This window comes from Austrofundulus limnaeus, unplaced genomic scaffold (genome assembly GCF_001266775.1).
Source record: "Austrofundulus limnaeus strain Quisiro unplaced genomic scaffold, Austrofundulus_limnaeus-1.0 Scaffold481, whole genome shotgun sequence".
Taxonomy (NCBI): Eukaryota; Metazoa; Chordata; class Actinopteri; order Cyprinodontiformes; family Rivulidae; genus Austrofundulus; species Austrofundulus limnaeus.
This window is the reverse complement of record NW_013952883.1, coordinates 155565-165764: the sequence shown is the minus strand read 5'-3', so window position 1 is coordinate 165764 and position 10200 is coordinate 155565.

Here is a 10200-nt window from a genome sequence, read left to right as displayed (position 1 = left end):
GTGAAGCTCTTTTCAGATTAAAAATACCTTTGAGGAAATGTATTTTCAGATGCCAAGTATGCCCCCGGGAGGGGACAGAAGCGGAAGGTGGTTCTTAAAGAGACAGAGGCCAATTTCAAGGCGTTTAGAAGACAAAGTGATGAGAAGATAAGTTTATTTTCTATTTAAACATAAAAACAGCATTTTAATAACAGCTAAATGTGGCATAGATACTTTATTATGGTATAGTATTTAAATATATGCCTGAGAAACACATAACATTGCCCCTTTAAAGTTATTTCAGTAACCACTGCGAGTTTTTATTTTTAACAAAAAGTTTATAACACATATCTACGTCTGAGTGTGTTTTAACAAAATGCCTATAGGTTTAGCCCAGGGGGGCTACACCCTCCTTAATCCTGTCCTGCCCCTGACAAGTCTTAGTTTGGAGAACCAGACAGCCCCACCAGCTTGACTCAAGACACCCCCCGGCCTTCAACACGAATGCACAAAATACAGGTGAAGGGATAAACGGTTAAATGGGATTCCACGTCTACCACACCCTGAACGATTCGCAGCAAATCTTCCAGATAACTTTCAAGGAACTTTACTTCAGCATCAGAACGTACAGAATTATTCATAACATACATATGTATTTATACTCAAATGTAGAAGAAGTCAAAAAGATACAAGTTCTGATCACTTTCTTCTGATTCTCTGCGACATCAGGATGATTTCTGGTTGTTTTGTGTGGAATTCCTGTCGCTTGCAGCCTGCAGGACATTCTGCAGATGCCACTGCTGCTCGATGCTTTTCCAGCCCAGCACCAAAACAGAACAACTCCACTCAAAGTGTTTGCTTAGCAGTTTCATGAAAGATGATGTGCTTTATGTGCTGCTTCTTCTGTTTGTTTAGCCTTCTTCAAGCGCAACCCCCCCCCCTTCCTTTTTTAAAAAAAGGCATTCCCTGTCAGCCACATCACAAGCCGATTTTTCCCTCAACTGAAATATGTTCAAGGGCCTAATTTTCAGATTCCAGTGCAGAAGACATAGTAGTAAATTTATTGTGTCCATTACAAAATGCCAAGCTGATGAGTGATTGATGAAACTGTTAGTAGTAAAACAAAATCCCCTTCTTGCAGGCGAAGACAAAACCAAAGGAAGTAACCACTGGACTGCATTTCGAAACATCTCTTACAGCAATTAATGCCAAAGAGCGTTGTGGGTAGACATTGTCTAGACAATCAGTCTTGACATGAATTACTGAATTCATCTTTAGAGTTTCAGATATATCAACAGAAGACAGAAGTAATCTTTAGTTAATCCACTATAAGTTTTTTTTTTTTTTTTTTTTTTTTTTTTTAGATTAAAGTTCTCCAGGAATCACCTAGTTGGTGCAAAAATATTGATTTCTGTCAGTCACTGTGTATTAAAGTGCCTGTGACATCATATTTTTGTGATAAATGTGAATGTATTTTTGGAAAGAGAACATTGATATCATATTGCAAAACAAATTTCACACCGTTGAGATGAACAGTTGTTGAGATATTTGCATGTGAAGAAACAGGAAGTGATGTCAAAGGGGAATATCTGCATGTAAACAGAGCGATGCAATAAAAACTAGAGAAGAATCTGATGGTTTTTTTGATTATTTTAACCACTATCAGAGTTGAAGAGTTTAAATAAGATTGTTTCAATAAACAAAGACTACAGAGTTTCTTTTCTTACAGAGTTCCCCTTTGATGTCACTTCCTGTTTCCCTTTGTTGAGCCAAATTCAAGAGAAAATATGCCAGTTATGAGACAAATTTGGTAAAATCCTGTGTATTATGCTAATTTTCTTAAATATAAATATGTTTTCCTTGACTTTTTGTATTTGAAGGATTAACATGCCACAGGCCTTTTAATATTGCTGTTTTTATCATTTAGGCTAAAAAACTGGAAAGAAATTGTGTCTTTGTGATCTGCTGCTGGTATCAAAGAGCCTGACGGTTCCAATTTGGAATTGGTTCTTTGTCAAGTTGTGTTTTAACACAAACCATCATCATTTTGAAAGCAACGTGTATAATGGGAAACCGAATCAGGTGCAGGAAACTGGTCCAGTATTAGAAAACTCTGTATATTTGTAGGATATTGAAGCTGTGCTCCACTCTGCAGAAGTTCAGATTTTCCAACTCCAGTGTCTGACGCTTTGGACGCACATCAAAACGTGTCGCACTAGACACCCCTGACGTTTATCCACCATATACTTTGCATGCAAACCTGATGCCCCTGATGCTGAAAATGTGTTTGATGTGAAAGCAGTATTAAAGACATGGAAAAAATAGCCACAAAAACAGAGGTTTATAGTAACTAAGTACATTTACTTTATAACAATACTTTCACAGTTTTTTTTATAGGATTTGTAATTTTACCTTTTTTATAAATAGCTAATTTTGCTTTTATTTCATTACACTTTAAATCTAAAAATGATACTTTTACTTCTTTACTTTAAAATGTAAAACGTAGTTACTCGTTACAAAATTAAATATGTTCGAACTCATCATGAAAGATGTTTCTGCACTCTAAAAATGAAGTGTTGAATTTATTCAACAAAGTCAACTGGCTCTACTAAGATTAGTCGAGTAAACTGAGCAAAGAATAAACACATATTACTCAATTTACTCAACCTGGTTTAGTGGAACCAGTTTGATTCAATATATTCAACAGTTTATTTCTTAGAAAGTGTGTAAAAGTACTTTTATTTTTACTTTCCCAATTTTTGTGAACTGTTTTAGGACTTCTACTTTAAAAGTTTTCTCATCAGTGAAATTTGTTGCTACCAAAGTAATTTTTTGTTCATGTAATTTTACTTTTACTTATTTTTTTCAAGCACTTTATAGACCTCTGCAAAAACCCTGCATCCCAGATACGATGTCATAGTAAACAAGGAAGTAAGTTACAGAAACAAACTAAAACTAATAGACTTGTTGATTTTTTTGCTGTTTAAAGTAAATGATTACAATCCACCACAAAGGATAAAATAAGTAAAATACGGTTAATCAGTCACAAAATATCTCACAGTTTCTTGACTTTAGCAACTTAACGGAAGTTGAAAAGGATTTGAGATGACAATTCTGAGTATTTTGAGAGAAAATTTGTTGCACTGTTATACTCTATTAGAACATCCTCAATGATTTTATCAAGAATGCTGTTTGTCAACTAGTTTCTGACTTTCTGAGAGATACCTTTACTTTGACTGGATTTAATGTGAAAAAAAATTCACATGAATTTAACACTTTTTTCCCCAATGTGTTGAAAGAATCACGTTCCACATGTATGTCACATCATTTAAATGTTCAGATGAAGTTTTGTGGTATTCTGTTGTCTGCATTGTTGAAAAAAAGCTAAAAAAAAACTCTGAAAAAGGAGAACATGCTCACACGTGTACAAAAAGCAAACTTTTGTTTTAGTGTGTTTGTCATTCTCTTGTCTTCTGACTAGTTGGAGAGGTCAGAGTAATTTACTTTGACAGATGGTATTTTTCTGACTTCTGAGCTTTTCATGTGTCGAGGTTGTGTTTTTTGGCTGCTCAACAGGCTTTCTTCTTTCCCAGTTGTGCAGTATGGACAGCTGGTTTTAGAATCAATAAACTTTAGTTTAAACACGAACTGTGTGTGCACGAGTCAAAGCACGCAAACAAGTTCATTTAACCAGATTTATGAAGCTTGTGTGTTTGTGTTTTTAATATAAATCTCAGTCGTAGCAGCTTTTTAGTTGTAGAAATATGATTCTTTTCTTTGCAGCTTTTCCCACCGTAATGTTTCACAGGAACCTGTATCCTCACTACTCGAAACATTTACCAAATCCCACAGTTTTCTGCAGCTGTAACACAGTTGGGTTGTTTTGTCATGTTCAGATCTCACTTCTGATTGCTGAAGTAAACAGCAGCTTGAGCTTCAACTCATTCAGAATTAAAGGCCTATCATTCCCTGAAGGAGTGCATATTCCAGTGGTTAGAAAACACGCTCCTGTATTCTTGAATCCTTCCGGGTCCCTAAATAAAATATTGGTGATTCATTTTGTAAATCGTGCACAGGACTTTTAATGACAAGAATGTGCATTCATGTGTGCTGCAGACAAATCTGAGTGTTTTCATTCAAATTATGGCAACAACTTGGCCTGCAAGAAATGTCTAAGGTATTAAAAAAATAATTAAAGACCTGGTGTCAGTTCAGTGGCTCTCCTCCAATGTGGAAGGAAAAAAAAGACTTTCCACTGTAATGCACCATGGATATATTAAAGTGAGGGTATTACGCATTTTCCAGGCATGTAATTTAATTTTATATCATAGTCAAATAACTATGTTCCTTTCATTTGTTAGGAAAACGCTGCATGTATCAAAATAAATTTGACTTTGTATCATAGTCTATTTAAATGCCTTGAAATTTGGCTTCTGTTTCTCCTCCACCACCTCCTTCTGTTTCTGACACTCCCACTTCAGCACGTCTTCACAGCAGTGCTTCGGGGGAGGGGTGCTCCGTGGGGCGGGAGCTTGGCTGCAGACTGAGCTCCAGGGAGGAACTAGGAGGCCGTACAGGGCTGCAACGATACAGAAAATTCACCATTCTGAAGAAATTTATAGTTATTAGAGTTTAGTACTGATGTTAAACGCACAACACTATATTTTTAGGTTTTCCTTTTTATAATGTTTAATCTACTATGTGTTGATTGATATAGATTAGTTACATGTCCGAAATATCTATAACAACACATATTTAACCGTTATGAGAACAGTAGGTGAGAATTTTGTATGAATGCCTGTGATTCAGCCGTAGGTCAGTAGGGGGCGAACGCGGGCATTGAAGACTCTTTGAATGGATCAACTTCCTGGTTTGCTGGCAGTGTGTGGTTTTCCTGTCAGCTCCGATGACAATAAAACCCCACTCCAGAATTCTGGTTTTGTATGGTTTTATTCCTTCTAAAAATCATATTATTTAACAATTCGGTTCGGTTTGATGCTGTAGTCTCACGGTTCAACAATTTTTCGAAACAAAAAAAAGAGAAATTTCCACACCCCTTTTCACTTGTAATTTATTGACATTAATTATGAACATTTGTTTAACCTCAAAAGTACAGTTTTTAAATTAAATTTTGCTGAAACAGCAATTTTCTCAGTGGATCTGCGCTCGACAATGCAGCCTAGGTGGAGTAGTCGAACACAGATCCTCTGATCCTTCAACACAGAGCATCTTCAGGAGACAAGTTGAGCAAATAAATTTTAAAAATCTGTATTGTTCCATACATAATGTGAAGGTCGATTTTGCATAATAAGCCCCCCCCCCCCCCCCCCCCCCCACACACACACACACTTAAGTGACTTAAGATTCTGAAACTTCCTGTTACATTAATAGCCACACAGATCTTCACATTATAGCATTCATGTGGTGCATGCATGCTTTATTGTAACCACATGGCCCATCTGTTAATCTGCAACAGATCCTGCTGGTTGTTGGAATCAGCTGCCCACATAATTGAGAGTTTGCCAGAGGGGATCTTCTTCTGGACTGTGATCTTCTTCCTGCTTCCTCTGAAGCCGACATGATGACAAAATTACACCGCGCAGGTAGTTAAAGAGGCCGAGGCGCTCCACTCCACAGAAAATGACTAACTTCCATTTCCCAGGACTTCAAAATGCGCTTGCCTATGTAACGGTGTGTTTGTGTGTGTTTATACGACAGAAGCAGCGAAGCATAAGTCAACAGATGGAGGCTGAGAAATCTAATAATGAAAGTGTCTTTTGTTCTCCGCTCCGAGTTTTTCTCGTCTCTGCGTTGGAAGCCAACAGAGGATAGAGACATTACTGTGCTGTGATTATTCTGGTTTCTCTTTTTCTAAAACACTCACAACCTTTTCATCCTGCTGCACGAGATTGATCCGAAACCATAGAAATAGAAAAATAAAGGGCAGAAAAAAAAACCCCGTCACTGACAAGAACCATAATCACCATCTTCTGCACACGACTTCAATGGGAACCAGATGCTGATCATATGTAGAATAATGGCAGGATCTTTGCAGAAAAGTACAAAAAAATCCCTTTTCCATCATGGCAGCCTTTCAGGAAGCAATTTAACAATGCACTCTTTAACAGCTGAACTTGTACGCTGCTGCATCGGAGTCCAAATTGAGCTTAGAAGCTGGAAAACTGAGGATTCAGCTCCAGTGCACACAGAATTGATTTGGATCCGTGGACCTGATGACAGAATGTTTATAATGAAATAGAAGTCAATGTTCTGCAAGGTTTATAAGATCAGATGAGATGGAACAAGGCTGATATTTTCCAACTTTAAGTTTAAATAGGTTCATTGGTAACACTACATTTCGTTATGGGTGTGTGTATTGATCCAAGTGTTGATATTTTCCAAGATGAGTATCAGTACTTCAGTACTACCATGATGAGATCTTTTCTTTGCACTTTATTTGCTCTAGTAACTTTTGTTTTCGCAAATAAAGTATAAAGTAAAGTAAGCAGTGCAGATTCTCCAAGTTACTTATTAATCCTATTGTGCAATGGAAGGTAGTTTTTGTTGTTGACTTACCGTACTTATTCGTGTACAATACGATCTCATGTATGATACGACCCCCCTTTTTTGAGCTTAAAAAGCATAAAAAATAATCCTCAAACTACCTCCAATTTCATACAGACTTCAAAAATTTTCAGCCTTTGCAGTCTTTATACATACCAGTAAAATGATCATTGGACTGTTCATTTTATTTTAACAACATATGTACTAAAAGGTATTTTGACAACAAATATATATCAGCTGTAGCAGCATCATATGAATTCTGGCATTTTACACATAGTCCACCAGGATGTGCCAACACAAAAGTCAGAGACTTCACGAGATTTGGACCATCTTGTGGGGGAAAAGCAGATTACTTCCTACTCCTGAGTGTCACCTCTGGTGGGGAAACATTTTTTTCAGGGATACAAACTTTTTCAGAACACCGGTAGACGGCAGCCACAGACGAACATGTGTTTGTTGTTGTTCGAGGAGCGGCCCGGTCACACGCTAATGTCATTAGTTCGTTATCATTACTAAGGTGCAGGACTGCCCCACCTTTTTTTCACATCATGTCGCCTGCCTTGGTCTGTTATTATCTCACTCTGAAGCACAGAGGAGTGTCAGAGTTAAGCTCGTTTCAACTGCTTTTTACGACGAGGTCTCATTTCTTCTCGACGAGGACTCATGCATTTTGTGAATGAAGCTGATATTTCAGTTAAAATACGTAAGTAAAAATATTTATCCGAGTGTAGTACTACCCGAGTACTACCCCCCAACTTTATGGATGATTTTATGGATTTAATTTTACGTATTATACTTAAATAAATATGGTAGTTATATTCAGAAGTTTATGGTAACTAAGTACTTCCTTATACTTAATTATTTTTTGTGGATTTGTATTTTTACCAATTATATTTTTAAACCGTTGCCTTTACCTTTATTTCATTACATTTAAAACCTAAAATGATACTTTTACTTCTGTACTTTAAACTTTAAAGGGGCAATATCATGTAAAATCAACTTTTTTTAATCTTTATATCAGGTTATAACGTTATTGCTTTGACTCATTCATAATTGTTTGTGAAATCCTGCAATGTTCTGAGGCAGCCGTCTAGAAGAACAAAAACAGCTGCTTGGGCCTAGAACCTCCTTCAATGGTCTCCAAGCTGAGCTCCTCCATCACAGAGCACCTGCAGGCTATCAGCAGCAACAACTAGCAAACAACCAGGTGAGCTCATAATACTTCTCAGTCCAGTCCTTTTTGGATTAAAAAATGCATTTGAGTAAATGGATGCGAGGATCATGACACGGTTCTAAAGAAATGGTTTTATTTAATTTTTGGAAGTAAGCCTCTGAAAAGGAGAAAAAAAATGAAGTGTTGAATTTACTCAACCAAGTCCTGTCAACTGGTTCCACTAACTATGAAGCAATTTACATATTTTCTTAAAAAGAAAATATGTAAATTGCTTTTTCTTTTCTTAAAAAGAAAATATGTATATTGCTTTTTCTTTTCTTAAAAAGAAAATATGTATATTGCCTCGAGTTACTCAGCTTGGTTTAGTGGAACCAGTTTGGTTCAGTAAATTCAACAGTTTTTATTTCTTAGATCGTGTGTAAAAATACTTTTACTTTCCCGATTTTTGTGAACAGTTTTGTGACTTTTACTTAACTTTTCTCATCAATTAAATTTATTTTTTACCAAAGTCATTTTCTGTTAAGGTGTTTTTTCTTTTACTTGGTTATTTCTTTCAAGTACTTTATAGAGCTCTGTTAATATTTATATTTTTGTTACTGTTGCTTCTTATTTTTTTTGCTATTTTGCACTAGTGAGACTTTTTTCTTTAATAATTATGTGTAGTTTAAGGTAAAAGAGGAACCATTGATTATTTTATACTGTTACATTGTTTTGTTTTGTTGTAATCCTGTGCTTTATTATAACTGATTGACTAAAGGCAAAATTACAAAAAGAATCCAATGAATACAACAAGTACCGGAATTGGAATCATTGATACTTGTATTTACTTAGTATCTAATTGATACCAAAATCGCCCACTCTTACCTTTCATACAGTGACTGCAGATCCAGCTCCCCCAGGACTAAAAAAACATGAAAGGAAATGTATTCTTCACAATGACTGATATTAAAAATAAAAATAAAAAGCTTAACCCTGTGAAAGCTCAGACACACTTTAGATTTTCTTCCCTTCATTGCATGAAAAACATGAGAATACGAATGCATAAAATGTTGGTTCGTCACTGAAAACACACCAACATCTGGAAGACGATGTAGAGGATTCTGATGTTTCTGTGATTGAAAACTTTTGATCGCTGTAAAAGCTCTGATCTGCTGTGTGCAAACATGTCTGCTAACAGAATCATACTGAGCACACATGGTGAACAGAGGCTTCACATTAGCGTTATCATGTGTAATCCTGTGTTTCTCGTTACTGAGCTGACATGTTTGTAGGTGATCTCAGGACATTCGCAGTTATTCCTTCCAGCAACAGATGACTGAGATGTTTTTGTTTTTCTTGAATTGGGGTAACTCCACATAGTAATGACTTCTAGATGTACATTCTGTGACTGCATTCTGAGAGTTTCATTAAAATATTTAAAGCAGTTCACAAGATATTTTGCTAACAGACTGTTTTGGTTTTAAAGTGGAGACATTTTAAGCCTTTAAATCCTTTTTCACATTTAAATCCTTCGGTTGGGTCTATATACAGTGGAACTGCAACACTTTGGTCTGAATTCTTCCTTATTTTAACTCCACAAGCCCTGCCCCTTTTATTTCTTTTTCTTTTTTAAGCCATTTCAGCAGAAAACAGAATGAAATGTTAGTTTAGTTTCTTCATAATATGTGACAGTTTTTTAATAGAAGAGAAGAAAAAGAAAGAGAAGATTGAAGGAGAGATTAAATATGTGAAATATAAACCAAGAAAACATAAGACAACACACACCCCGCCCCTTTTCTGAGGAGGTCTGTCTCAAGTCAACTCATTGTGAGGCTGTCTCTTTAAAGTGCCTGTGACATGCATATACTTCAATACAAAAAAATCAAAGAAAACATCTTTATACTTAAGAAAATTGCCCTAACACATATGATTTTACCCATTTTGTCACATAACTGGCCTATTTTCTTTGGAATTTGTCTCAGCCAAAGTAAAACAGGAAGTGACATCAAAGAGGAACTCAATAAAATAAAATCTTTGGTATTTGTTAATTAAAACAGTATCATTTAAACTCTAACTCTTCTTCATTTCTCTTTGACAGAGACTCAAAATAATGTAAAGAAACATCAGATTCTTCTCTACAGTCTGCGTTGTTAGCCATTGTACCAAAGCTCTGTTTACATGCAGACATTCCCCTTTGACATCACTTCCTGTTTCTTCGCATGTAAATATCTCAACAACTGTTCATCTCAGCGGCGTGAAATTTGTTTTTCAATATGTTATGAATGTTATCTTTCCAAAAACGCATCCATGTTTATCTCAAAAATTTGATGTCACAGGCACTTTAAATCCAAAGTCCATAAGTCCAGTTTAATGTACAATTATATAGCGGTGCAGGCATTTGTTATTTACAAATTAATTAATTAAAAGATGTCAACAAGGGAAGACTTGTTCATCCCGCCTTACATGTTGGTGCCAGAGCTAATTGGTAAGTCCAGACTTTATTT